The sequence below is a fragment of the Carcharhinus amblyrhynchos genome, chromosome 9 (assembly GCF_965287045.1).
Source record: "Carcharhinus amblyrhynchos chromosome 9, sCarAmb.v2.hapA, whole genome shotgun sequence".
Classification (NCBI taxonomy): Eukaryota; Metazoa; Chordata; class Chondrichthyes; order Carcharhiniformes; family Carcharhinidae; genus Carcharhinus; species Carcharhinus amblyrhynchos.
Window position 1 is genome coordinate 18,066,145 of NC_137332.1, and position 14,770 is coordinate 18,080,914.

At 42.2% G+C, this 14,770-nt stretch overlaps 1 long non-coding RNA gene across 1 annotated transcript; it reads left to right on the top strand.

Moving 5' to 3' along the window:
* Nucleotides 1-47: 47 nt before the first annotated feature.
* Nucleotides 48-1,604, top strand: LOC145347627 (uncharacterized). Its single transcript, XR_013887835.1, has 2 exons — nt 48-372; nt 1,325-1,604. It is a non-coding gene; the product is annotated as an uncharacterized LOC145347627 (long non-coding RNA).
* Nucleotides 1,605-14,770: the final 13,166 nt, after the last annotated feature.

Sequence of the window (14,770 nt, forward strand, 5' to 3'; positions counted from 1 at the left end):
CTCACCTATCTGGGGCGTTGCTGGGGAGACTGGGACTGAGCTGGGCTGAAGGTGAATTACAAATCCATTTCCACCACTTGACAGCAGAGATGAGCTACACTCTGAAAGCTCGTGATTCCAAATAAACCCGTTGGACTTTAACCCAGTGTCACAAGTATTACTACAATGAAGTTACTGTGAAAATCCCCTAGTTGCCACATTCCGGCGCCTGTTCGGGTACACTGAGGGAGAATTCAGCATAGCCAGTGCTTCTGACCAGCACGTCTTTCGGAGGAAACCGGAGCACCTGGAGGAAACCCACGCAGACATGGGGAGAATGTGCAGACTCCACACAGACAGTGACCCAAGCCAGGAATTGAACCCGTGTCCCTGGTGCTGTGAGGCAGCAGTGCTAATCATCTATATAGAAAAAAAGACTTTAAACGTGTCATACGCTAAGACAAAAACAAAACGCTGTGGATGCTGGAATCTGAAGCAAGAACAGAAAATGCAGGAAAAGCTCAGCAGTTTGACAGCACCTGCGGAGAGAGAATAGAGCCAGTGTTTGCAGTCAGGCTGACCTTTCATCAGAGCTCTATTCTCTCTCTGCAGATGCTGTCAGACTTGCTGAGATTTTCCAGCATTTTCTGGTTTTAAGATGTGTTTTCTTTGTGAACACAAATCACCTCTAAGGAAGACATTCAGTCCATTATGCTGGTGTTGCTCTTTCCTGCTCTATTGCGCAATCTTTTATAAACTATTTTAAAATAGCATTTATGTAGCATTAGCCACACTCCCAGCACACCCCAAAGTGCTTTAACAGCCATTGATGTATATGTGAAGTGTACTTCCTCCCTGAAAATTATTATGAGTTTTGTTTCCTCCATTGCCTCTGATGGGGCAACCCACGTCTCAATAAATCTCAGTACAAAACATTCTCTCAATGCTTTCTGCCCCCCACCCCCCACCTGCCGCCCCCCACCTCCCATATTTTGATGACTATCTTAAATGCATTCCCTCTAATTACTGACTGGTCATTTGTAACAATTCTCACCCATCCATCTTATCCAAACCATCTCATTACTCTGAACAACTCTTATCCGATCTTTTCGGTTCCTCTGTCGAAAGACTTTTGGGTTCTCTAACCCAGAAGCAGATATTGTAGATGCTAGAAGTCTGAAATAAGAATAGAAAATGCTGTAAACAACTCAGCAGGTCGGCCTCCGCAGCATCTGTGGAGAGAGAAAGAGTTTTAATGATTAAAACTGATGACCTTTATAATAAAAGGTCAGAGTGATGAAAGGTCACAGATCTGAAATGTTAACTCCAGTTTCTCTCTCCACAGATGCTGCCAGACCTGAGGAAGATTCTCAGCACTTTTGGTTCCTTCGTCTCTCTTCATAACTGAACCGTCTCAACATCTGTATGTAGGGAATAGGAGCAGAATTAGTCCATTCAGCCCCTTGGGCCTTCTCCTCTGTAGTGGAGCACTCTCTCCAGGACCTTGACGTTCTCCAAGTTGGACGTTGCATCCCAATGTACTCAAACCAATGATTTGACGTTAGTCCTTTGCTTTTATTCTTCTGTATATTTATTCTGATTGATAAAATCAAGGATCACGTGCACATTTTTTTTCTCTTATCTTGCTCTCCCACTTTTAATGATTTGAATTCCTGAGTTACAGCAGGAGAAAGGGAAGTCTTGTTGTGTGGAACGCCATCAAGGAAGAAAAGACTAAATAAACCAAGCAGTGGCGTTGAGGAGTTTGGTTTCAAGTTGTTTGTTTTTTTTGCAATCCTGAAGACTGCAGGAGTGTTCTCAGCCTCCTCCCTCCCACCAAATATTGGAACGTTTTTCAAACCTTGGAAGGACAGATTCAGGTACAAATAATGTGGGAAATACAGGTAAATATATATGGATTTTGACCATATCTAGTAAATACATTCACCCAGATTTACAATATACAATCTTCCCTAGCCCGTATGTTTTTTTTGATTCATTCATGGGACATGGGCATCACTGGTCCGTGTCACCAGCACTTATTGCCCATCCCTAATTACCCAAGGGCAGTTTTGAGGGTCAGCCACATTGCTGTGGCCCTGGAGCCACATGTAGACCAGACAAGGAAAGAATGGCAGATTTCCTTTCCTAAAGGATTTTTCCAACAATTCCATGGTCATCAGTAGATTCTTGATTCCAATATTCTTTTAATTGAATTCAAATTCTACCCGAGGCAGGATTTGAACCTGGGTCCCCAGAACATTAACTGACTTTCTGGATTAATAGTCTAGTGATAACACTATTAGACCATCGCCTCCCCCTGTTTATTTAAACTTTCATCAGAAAGTGAACGGATACTTAGTAGAGCATGGATTAACTAGGTTAGAATTATAAGCATATCTATAATGAATGGTTTGCTTTGCCGACACTCAACTTGCTATTACTTCATTTAATCACAATGGGGCGCCTGTTATTTTTTTATTGAGAGAGCTTGATCTTGGTAAGGAAACATTAATGCTATAAGAGACACAGTATTAATAATTTGTATTGTTAAATGACGGAAGCCACTTTTGGTACAGCTCTCCTTCAACATGTAAAGTTTATTTATTAGTGTCACAAGTAGGCTTACATTAACACTGCAGTGAAGTCACTATGAAAATTCCCTAGTCGCCAGACTCCGGCACCAACCTGGGTACACTGAGGGAAAATTTAGCGTGGCTAATGCACCTAACCAGCACATCTTTCGGACAATGGGTGAAACTGGAGTATCCAGAGGAAATCCGTGCAGACACGATGAGAACTTGTAGACTCCGCACAGACAATAATCGAACCTGGGTCCCTGGAACTGTGAGACAGCAGTGCTAACCACTGTGCTAACTGCCCTAATTGTACCTATCTGTGGTGAGGTTGCAAGTGTGATTATAAAGGTTTCTTCAGTCCAGTATTTCTATCAAGTCTGTAACTTGGGCTGGAATTTTACCGCCCTGACATGAGAATCAGAGCAGGCGAGGGATGGACTATGGAAAGGTCTGTTGACTGCGGGGTGGAATTTTACAGTTTTGGGACGAGTGAGACTGTAAAATCCCATTGGTTTTTCAGCATAACCTTGCAAATGGAGAAACCTTCACAAGTGTATTTGCGATGTCAATACACAAAAACGTCATTGGAATTCTTACCCCACAGTGGGGTAAGAACAGTTGCACAATGGCAATGCTACCTTCCCAACTGCAACATGTTTGGAGATGGTCAGATATCTGTCGACAAACGTGCATACGTGAAATATGAATAATGGCTGTAAACCTTCCTGAATCTGCTGTGGTGTTGCAATTTCCACATGTAACAGTTCTAACTATGTCAGCAGTATTATAAGCTTTTAGCACTTCCTGCTTCAGGGAACCTCTGTGAGGATTCCCAAGTGGAACTTGGTCAAAGTTACCAGCACTGTAAAACTTAAGTAAGCTCGTAAGCGATCAGAATCACAGCCTTGCGCTGTTAGTCAGCAGAATCCAGCTCTGTTTAAGAAGCATTCCTGCAGCGCCAACGCTAACAACTTTATAACTAATTCTAATTATTTATGACAAGCATCTTGGACCTCTACAGGAACAAAGGGAATTAGGGTTTATATACATCAGTCATTAGAAACTAGCGCTATGTTTCAGGAAGAGACCAAAAGATCCAACAGAATATTGTCCAGTATGTCAATGGGATTGGATTGTGAAGTGAGTAATTGATTGTTGGTTAGATCAGGAACACATAGTCGATATAAATCTCAAATTCACCCAACCCACCTTTGATCCATTTCCTTCGATATTCCTACCCAATAAATATCTGCCCATCTCAGTCTTAAATTTGATGCAGCATTTTTGGGGGAAAAAATTGTTGATTTTCACTGAATCTTTTTTGTGGATAAGCCTTTGTCATAGCAATCCTTGACTGTCCCAACTCCAATTTAAATTTAATTTGTAGGGACAGATTGAATAAACTAACCTAATTGCAATTTAATTGGTTGCAGGCAATTTAATTGAAATGATTAAAATAATGAAGGCATCCAGTGATTAGATGCAAACTATTGTCTGGGACAATGAAGTACCATATTAAAATTGGAGGCAATGCTACCTTCCCAACTGCAACGTGTGTGGAGATGGTCAGATATGGTCAGATGGTCAGGGAAAATCAACAATTTTTTCCCCCAAAAATGCAGCATCAAATTTAAGACTGAGATGGGCAGATATTTATTGGGTAGGAATATCGAAGGAAATGGATCAAAGGTGGGTTGGGTGAATTTGAGATTTGTATCAACTATGTGTTCCTGATCTAACCAACCAGTCAATTACTCACTTCACAATCCAATCCCATTGACATACTGGACAATATTCTGTTGGATCTTTTGGTCTCTTCCTGAAACATTGCACTAGTTTTTAATGACTGATGTATATAAACCCTAATTCCCTTTGTTCCTGTAGAGGTCCAAGATGCTTGTCATAAATAATTAGAATTAGTTATAAAGTTGTTAGCATTGGCGCTGCAGCAATGCTTCTTAAACAGAGCTGGATTCTGCTGACTAACAGCGCAAGGCTGTGATTCTGATCGCTTACGAGCTTACTTAAGTTTTACAGTGCTAGTAACTTTGACCAAGTTTCACTTGGGAATCCTCACAGAGGTTCCCTGAAGCAGGAAGTGCTAAAAGCTTATAATACTGCTGACATAGTTAGAACTGTTACATGTGGAAATTGCAACACCACAGCAGATTCAGGAAGGTTTACAGCCATTATTCATATTTCACGTATGCATATTTGTCAACAGATATCTGACCATCTCCAAACATGTTGCAGTTGGGAAGGTAGCATCGCCATTGTGCAACTGTTCTTACCCCACTGTGGGGTAAGAATTCCAATGACGTTTTTGTGTATTGACATCGCAAATACACTTGTGAAGGTTTCTCCATTTGCAACAGGAAAAACCAACAGGATTTTATGATCTCACTCATCCCAAAACTGTGAATTTCCACCCCACAGTCAACAGACCTTTCTGTGGTCCATTCCTCGCTTGCTCTGATTCCCATGGCGAGGCGATAAAATTCCAGCCCAAGTTACAGATTTGATAGAAATACTGAACTAAAGAAACCTCTATAATCATATTTGCAACCTCACCACAGATAGCTATAATTAGGATGGTTAGCACAGTGGATAGCACTGCTGCCTCACAGCTCTAGGGACATGGGTTTGATTCCTGACTTGGGTCACCATCTGTATGGAGTTTGCACATTCTCACCATGTCTGAATGTGTTTCCTCTGGATACTCTAGTTTATCCCATAGTCTGAAAGATGTACTGGTTAGGTGCATTGGCCGTACCAAATTCTCCCTCAGTGTATCTGGACAGGAGCCAGAAGCAAGTGCTCAGATACAAAAAGGGGTTAAGGTAAAAGACTATCATGATTAATTTTTCTTACCTCAGTGAGGCTGGTATACATGAGGAAGGAAGTAATTCTTCAATTACAGAGAGCAATGGTCAGACCTCATCTAGAATATTGTGCTTAGTATAAATTGGCTTTGTGCATCACAGATCCATCAGAATGAAAGAAGGGTCTATAGGGTTAACCGTTTAGGCCTCGTATCATTTTGATGGATCTGTGATGCACAAAGCCAATTTTCCCTGACCATCTGACCATATCTGACCATCTCTACACACGTTGCAGTTGGGAAGGTAGCATTGCCTCCAATTTTAATATGGTACTTCGTTGTCCCAGACAATAGTTTGCATCTAATCACTGGATGCCTTCATTATTTTAATCATTTCAATTAAATTGCCTGCACCAATTAAATTCCGATAAGGTTAGTTTATTCAATCTGTCCCTACAAATTAAATTTAAATTGGAGTTGGGACAGTCAAGGATTACTATGACAAAGGCTTATCCACAAAAAAGGTTCAGTGAAAATCAACAATTTTTTCCCCCAAAAATGCTGCATCAAATTTAAGACTGAGATGGGCAGATATTTATTGGGTAGGAATATCGAAGGAAATGGATCAAAGGTGGGTTGGGTGAATTTGAGATTTGTATCAACTATGTGTTCCTGATCTAACCAACAATCAATTACTCACTTCACAATCCAATCCCATTGACATACTGGACAATATTCTGTTGGATCTTTTGGTCTCTTCCTGAAACATTGCACTAGTTTTTAATGACTGATGTGTATGAACCCTAATTCCCTTTGTTCCTGTAGAGGTCTGAGATGCTTGTCATAAATAATTAGAATTAGTTATAAAGTTGTTCGCGTTGGCGCTGCAGCAATGCTTCTTAAACAGAGCTGGATTCTGCTGACTAACAGCACAAGGCTGTGATTCTGATCGCTTAGGAGCTTACTTAAGTTTTACAGACTCCGCATACATAGTGACCCAAGCCAGGAATTGAACCCTGATTCCTGGTGCTGCGACGCAGCAATACTAACCACTATGCTGTCCCATTTCAACTATTTAGCACCACTCTGGGTAGACTACACCTTAAGCACTCTGTCAAGTTTGACCCTGAGCACAGGGGAGATGGTTATGCGCGAAAAACTGCAGCAGGCGATGGTGCAGAGGGACCTTGGGGTCCTTGTGCACGAGTCGCAAAAACCCAGCCTGCAGGTGCAGCAGGTGGTCAGGAAGGCTAATGGGATGCTGGCCTTCATAGCGAGGGGGATTGAATATAAAAGTAGGGAGGTCTTGCTGCGGCTATATAGGGCATTGGTGAGGCCGCAGCTGGAGTACTGTGTGCAGTTTTGGGCACCGTACTTATGCAAGGATATTTTGGCCTTGGAGGGAGTGCAGAGGAGGTTTACTAGGCTGATACCGGAGTTGAGAGGGTTGAGCTATGAGGAGAGGCTGAATAAACTAGGCTTGTACTCGTTAGAATTTAGAAGAATGAGGGGAGATCTCATTGAGACGTATAAGATGTTGAATGGGATGGATAGGATAGAGGTGGAGAGGCTCTTCCCGCTCAGAAAGGACAGTAGGACTAGGGGACACAGCCTCAAGATAAAGGGGGGGCGGTTTAGAACGGAGTTAAGGAGGAACTTCTTCACTCAAAGGGTGGTGAATCTCTGGAATTCTCTGCCCGTTGAAGTGGTGGAGGTTGCCTCGCTAAATATTTTTAAGAAGCGGGTTGATGGGTTTTTGATAAGCGAGGGGATTAAGGGTTATGGGGAGAGGGCGGGAATGTGGAACTGAGTCACGACAGATCAGCCATGATCTTATTGAATGGCGGGGCAGGCTCGAAGGGCCAGATGGCCTACTCCTGCTCCTATTTCTTATGTTCTTATGTTCTTATGAGGTAGTGCAGGAATGATTGTGAGACTGATGCAGAGGACTGAGTTATCGGTAAAGACTTGATGTACATTGATTCTTTTTTATTCATTTATGGGATGTGGCATCACTGGCTGGGCCAGCAGTTATTGGCCATCACTAATTGCCCTTGAACTGGATGGCTTGCTAGACCATTTCAGAATGAATACATACATGGCTGTGGATCTGGAGTCACGTTCAGACCAGACCAAGTAAGGATGGCAAATTTCCCGTCCTAAAGGACATTACCAGATGGGTTTTTACAACAATTGCCAATGGTTTAATGGTCATCAGTAGACATTTAATTCCAGATGTTTTTTAATTGAATTCAAGTTTCACCACTACTGTGGTTGGATTCAAACTCAGGTCCTTAGAGCATTAGACCGGGTTTTTGACTTGCCAGCTCACTAATAACACTATATGTCACCATGTCCCCTTTGACTTTGAAAGATGGGTCTCTGCACAGCTGGGTAAAATACTAAACGGCACAGAAAAGACAAATGTGGAATATTACTTCAAAGGAAGTTGTGCCAATATAACAAGGGGCATGGGTTCAAGGGACTGAGTGGCAAGATTAGGGCTGATATCAGAAAGTCTTTCTGCATGGTGAGCATTGTTTAATCAGATCACAGGTAGGGTAGTGAATGCAACAGGCCTAGATCCAGTTAAGAAATAATTGAATGCTGAAGGAGGACTGTAGGTATTTTTTGGATTCAGAAGTCTTCGTCATCCATAACTATTGCACAATTTACTATTAAATAGACGTGAAACATAGAAACTAGAAGCAGCCTTTCAAGCCTGCTCCACCAGTCGCTATGATAATGGCTGATCATCAAATTCAGTATTGTGATTCCCTCCTTCCACTCATATTCCCGTGATCCCTTTAGCCCCAAGATCTATATCCAATTTCTTATTGAAATCACACATTTTAGTCTCGGCTACTTCCTGTGCTAATGAATTCGACACATTCGCCACCCTTTGGGTGAAGAAATTTCTCCTCACCTTCGTTCTAAAAGGTTTACTCCTTATCCTCAAACTGCGACCCATAGTCCTGGGCTCTCCCACCATTGGGAACATTCTTTCTGAAGCTACCCTTTCTAACCATGTTAGAATTTTACAAGTTTCTATGAGATTCCCTCTCACTTTTCTAAACTCCAGTGAATATAATCCTAACGGACTTAGTCTCCCCTCGTATGATGGATTTGCCATCCCAGCAATCAGTCTGATAAACCTTCACTGTGCTTGAGAGCAAGATAGACATGAAAACATCCTAAAAATGGTGGACTTCACATTAGAATTACTTTGCTGTCTTTTAAAGCCATTTTGACAAATTCAATTATTTCTATGGGAATGCTATCATTTCACACTCCCCTGTAGCTGTCTGATAGAGAACCATCATGTATAATCTGACACAGATGTTACTTCTTCTTGCGTGTTCCAGCAAATTAAACAACATTCAAAGATTCAACCCACTTCCATTTAAGACCCATGGCTCTCATTGTATAAAGAAGTTTGAAAGTAAGTCCTAACTTATCATCTGAATAATTTTATTTCTTTCTCCGCAAAATGACCTGGGGAGACAGTTTTGTAATGCGCTGGGTGAATTTCTGGGAGTTGTTTGTGAGAATCTTTCACAGAGGGATTCTTTGTGCCGGAAACACGGATAAGGAGAAACTGAGATACTAACAGTTCAGGAATTTAAACCAACAAATCAGAGCTGAGTTGTGGCAATTGCAGTTCAAGAATTTAACATTGGGAAAAGAACCTCCAGATCCCAACAGGAAACTAATTAAATTATAAAAATGGCATTGCAACTGCAAAAGCAGATACATTAGAACCAATTGTAACTCCATTAACCCTTGCCTTTAAGTGTCAGTGGTAACTTAGTACGTAGACTCTTACTTCTGATTTGCAAAACTGTGTGTTCAAGTCCCACTACAGGATTTGATTTGATTTATTATTGTCACATGTATTAGTATACAGTGAAAAGTATTGTTTCTTGCGCGCTATACAGACAAAACACACTGTTCATTTAGAAGGAAACGAGAGAGTGCAGAATGTAGTGTTACAGTCATAGCTAGGGTGTAGAGAAAGATCAACTTAACGTGAGCTAAGTCCATTCAAAAGTCTGACAGCAGCAGGGAAGAAGCTGTTCTTGAGTCAGCTGGTATGTGACCTCAGACTTCTGTATCTTTTTCCAGATGGAAGAAGGGAAAAAGGGAATGTCCGGAGTGCGTGGCATCCTTAATTATGCTGGCTGCTTTGCCGAGGCAGCAGCAAGTGTAGACAGAGTCAATGGATGGGAGGCTGGTTTGTGTGATGGATTAGGCTACATTCACGACCTTTTGTAGTTCCTCATGGTCTTGGGCAGAGCAGGAGCCATACCAAGCTGTGATACAACCAGAAAGAATGCTTTCTATGGTGCATCTATAAAAGTTGGTGAGAGTTATAGTCAACATATCAAATTTCTTTAGCCTTCTGGGAAAGTGGAGGTGTTAGTGGGCTTTCTTAACTATAGTGTTGGCATGGGGGGACCAGGACAGGCTGCTGGTGATCTGGACATCTAAAAACATGAAGCTTTCAATCCTTTCTACTCGAGTCTGCTGGTAAGGTGCTGAGTGGGTGCTATACTGCCAGGAACACTGACAAGGCCCCACCTGCTTTCTAAGGTAGACATTAAAGATTCATTGGCCTCTGGTGTCCTCAATAATTGTCCCTCAGTCAACATTCTCGGCCGTTTGGCTAAGCTCAAGCGCCAGATCAAGTCCATGATGGGATGCAATGCCTTATCTCGTCAGCTTGGATCTTGCGTGCATCCCTTGTGGGGACCATGAGTTGAATCATAGAATCACATCCCTACAGTGCAGAAGGAGGCCATTCAGCCCATCAAGGCTGCACCAACAACAATCCCACTTATCTCTGTAACCACATTTAAGCTGATAACCCCCTGACACTAAGAGGCAATTTAGCATGGCTAATCAACCTAACCCGCAAATCTTTTGGACTGTGTGAGGAAACCGGAGCACCCAAGGAAACCCATGCAGACACAGGGAGAACGTGCAAACTCCACACAAGCAGTGAACTAAGGCTGGAATCAAACCTGCGTCTGTGGCGAGTGAGGCAACATCATTAACTACTGTGCCACCATGTCGCTCAATTGGATTCAATTGTATCTTGAATTTGGTTTTTGGAGTAAGCAAGGAATGGATTTGGGTTTGCCCGCTCCACTCTGAGCATTGGCTTTGTAACATTAAGGATGGAGTAAATCATTTTTAATGAAACAGGTTATTAGGTCATTATCACATCATTTTTTTTTGTGGAAACTCGCTCTGCACAAATTTGCTGTCCTGTTTCCTACATTACCATGGTGACTGTAATACGTTGGCCGTAAAAAGGGATGTCCCTGTGGTCATGAATGATGCCAGATAAATGCAATCCATTCCATTTTTTCTTGGGATGTGGCCAATATCCCATGGGGTTGTCATCAAGCACCTGGGTCTAATTCACAGATAAGATTTTGAGATGGCGCTTGCTTCATTGATGCTTAAGATTGAACAATATTGAATTTTACACCAGTAAAGTGTTTTCAACTAATTTACATTCAGTTTTCTGATGTGGGTGTTGAGTGGAAAGCAGGAGGAAAGAGGTGAAGCTACATCTTTCAAAGAAAGAGCATGGGATATTCAGATATATTACCTGGAAAGAAAATATAAAGCAAAGACAACAATTAAAAGAAAATAATAAAATTTTGGGCTAGAGAAAGTATGAAAAGGGAATATGATTTGAAGAGTTACTTTTTTCAAATTTAATGATGTGATATAGAATACATTAATGAAAGAATTTGCAGCCTGTGAGATTTGTTAGTATAATATTAGGAACTTTTGGTGATGTTAGGCTAGAGCTGTTTTTCTTAGAACAGAGGAGGTTATGGGGTGACCTAATTGAGATGTAGAAAATGATGAAGGACCTAGATAGGATAGGACCATAGGAACAGGAGTAGGCCATTCAGCCCATTGAGTTTGCTCCACTCTTTGATACAATCGTGGCTGATCAGACAATTCTATGCCTTTTACACTCACTGCCCCCATAACCCTTTACATGATTATTAATCAGATATCTATCAATCTCTGCTTTAAACATTCACAATGACTGAGCTTCCAGAGCCCCCTGGGGTAAAGAATTTCAAAGATTCGCAATCTTTTGAAGTTAAAGGGATCAAGGGAAGTGGGTGGAAGTGGGGGTGGGGGGGATCAGGATATTGAATTTGATGATCAGCCCTGATCATAATGAATGGTGGAGCAGGCTCGAAGGGCCAAATGGTCCACTCCTGCTATTAATTTTCACTTTTATATAAAAGAAAATTCTCCTCATCTTGGATCTATGGAGCTACCCCTTTGAACTTGTGCCTCCGGTTTAAACTTCCCAGCCAAGGAAAACATCTTACCTGCATCTACTCTGTCTATTCCCTTAAATATTTTGCCGGTTTCAATGAGATCACCTCTTATTCTTCAAAACTCTATAACATACAGGCTACACTAGGGGTTCCACTCGCATACACACAGGGCAGGGTAGGTGTAGGGTGATGCGGCGGCGCGGGCTCATTGGGCCAAAGGGCCTGTTTCCCGTGCTGGGTTGTTCTTTGTTCTTTGTTCAGTTTGCCCAATCCCCCTTCATAAGACAGATCCACCAAGCTGGGAACAAGTTTGGTGAACGTTTGTTGCACTCCTGATTGGCAATAATTTCCTTTCTGAGGTAGGGGGACCTAAACTGCATACAATACTCCAGGTGCTGTCTAACCAAGACCTCACTATTCCCATACTCTAATCCTCTTGCAATAAAGGCTAATGTTCCATTAGCCTTTCTGGTTGCTTGCTGTACCTGCATCTTAGCCTTCAGTGACTTATGGACAAGGACACCCAGGTTCTTTTGTACATCTATACTTTTTCATCGAATCCCTACAATGCAGAAACATAGAAGATAGGAGCAGGAGGAGGCCATTTGGCCCTTTGAGCCTGCTCCACCATTCATTACGATCATGGCTGATCATCCAACTCAATAGCCTCATCCTGCTTTCTCTCCATAACCTTTGATCCCATTGGCCCCAAGTGTTATATCCAGCAGCCTCTTAAATACATTCAATGTTTTGGCATCAGCTACTTCTTGTGGTCATGAATTCCAGGCTTACCATTCTTTGGGTGAGGGAATGTCTCCTCATCTTTGTCCTAAATGGTCAACCCCAAATCCTCAGATAGAAGGGGCCTTTTGGCCCATGGAGTCTGCACCTACTCTCTCTTTCTAACCCATTTAGGAGAGATTCTGTACATATATTCTTTCTTCCAGAACGGATTACCTCACATTTTTCCACATTATTTCCATCTGCTATGCTCTTGCCAACTCGCTAAACCTGTCCAAATCCTCCTGTAGCTCCTCCAAATCTTCCTCACAACACAAGACATGTTTCTCCTTTCTAAGGGGTCAATTACCAGGGGATAGATTTCCACTTTCTGCTGCCTCGGAAAAACAGCCAGCATAACTAAGGACCCCACGCACCCCGGACATTCTCTGTTCCACTAGATACAAAAGTCTGAGATCATGTACCAACTGACTCAAGTACAGCTTCTTCCCTGCTTCCATCAGACTTTTGAATGGACCTACCTTGCATCAAGTTGATCTTCCTCTACACCCTAGCTATGACTGTAACACTATATTCTGCACTCTCTCCTTTCCTTCTCTATGAACATTATGCTTTGTCTGTAGAGCACACAAGAAACAATACTTTCCACTGTATACGAATCCATATGACAATAATAAAATCAAATCAAGTTAAGGAGATTGGTAGAAGGATTAGAGGGAACATGAGAAAAAACCCTTTCATCCAAAGTACACATCACGGCGTCAGTACAGAGGCTGTAGCTGAGAACTGGAAGAGATCTCAGCGGTGCTTTCCCAGGTCTGTTTTGGAAGTCCTGTATGTGGTGTCTCTGCCTAAGCTGCTGAATGAGGCTGAAATACTCAACTCATTTAACATGTACCTGGATCTGTATCTCAACCTGCAAGGCTACGTACAGACCAGATGCTCATAAAGGGATTAAGTGGCTAGTTTGTTTTTCCTCTTTTTTGGCTGGTGCAGACATGATGGGCTGAAGGGCCTCTTTCTGTGCAGTAACCTTTCCATTGTTCCAACTTTTCAGTGTCGGGTTTTGAATAAAATGGCTGGATTTCTGCCTGTCCACTGACCTTCTAAGGGTTAATTTTATGTAATCCCTCAGTGATTTTATCTTCTTCCTGTTTATAAAAGCAAGCTGGATATTCCTTGTGAGATCTACAACGTAATGCCAATCATACGCCCCATTAAATGTACATGAACAGTGCAGATGAATAATACAAGTGAGTAAGTTTATGTCTTTGCAGTGCATGTGGAAAACCTGGCGCACTGTGGGTACACCTCATAAACCAAGGCCCACCCTGCATGGGATTTGACATCTGTTGTTTTAAATAGTCAGTAACCACATACAGCATATGTCCGAACTTCCAAAACAGACCTGGGAAAGCACCACTGAGACCTCTTCCAGTTCTCAGCTATAGCCTCCATACTGACGCTGTGATGTGTACTTTGGATGATGAAATGGGTGGCATGGTGATGCAATGGTTAGCATTGTTGCCTCAAAGTGCCAGGGACCCGGGTTCGATTCTGGTCTAGGGTGACTGCCTGTGCAGAGTTTGCACGTTCTCCCTGCGTGGGTTTTCCCTGGGTGCTCTGATTTCCTCCCACAGTCTGAAGACATGCAGGTTAGGTGGATTGACCATGCTAAATTGCCCCTTCATGTCAAGGGGATTTGCAGGGTAAATATGTGGGGTTATGGGGATGGGGTCTGGGTGGGTTTGTTGGTGCAGGTTTGATGGACCAAATGGTCTCCTTCTGCACTGCAGGGATTCTGTGACAATGCCGTCAGGCCCACATCCGTTAGCCAAAGCCACATTAACCAGATTTCTGAGACCTAAGGATTACAGGTGGTGTCTTCTGTCTGATCCAGGTGCCTGAAAATCTTTACTCCAATAGATTTCTCCATGAATTGTTACTGACTTTTATATTAATCTCAGATTCTCAAACTAGGTGGACTGGCTCTGTATTTTATCTGCGATGACTGATGCGCTTTAATACATCTGCTGTTTCTGAGTCCTGCATAATATTACTAACCATTTAAAGGATCTATCAAGTTATTTTCGTATTTCACCATTTTGCTCTAGAACCTCATAGCCTGTCTCTGAGTTATAGAGTCATAAAGTCATAGAGATTTACAGCATGGAAACAGACCCTCCGGCCCAACTTGTCCATGCCGCCCTTTTTTATTAAACCTGTAAGTTAATCACAATTGCCCGCATTTGGTCCATATCCCTCTATACCCATTGTATCCATGTAACTATCTAAATGCTTTTTAAAAGATAAAATTGTACCTGCCTCTACTA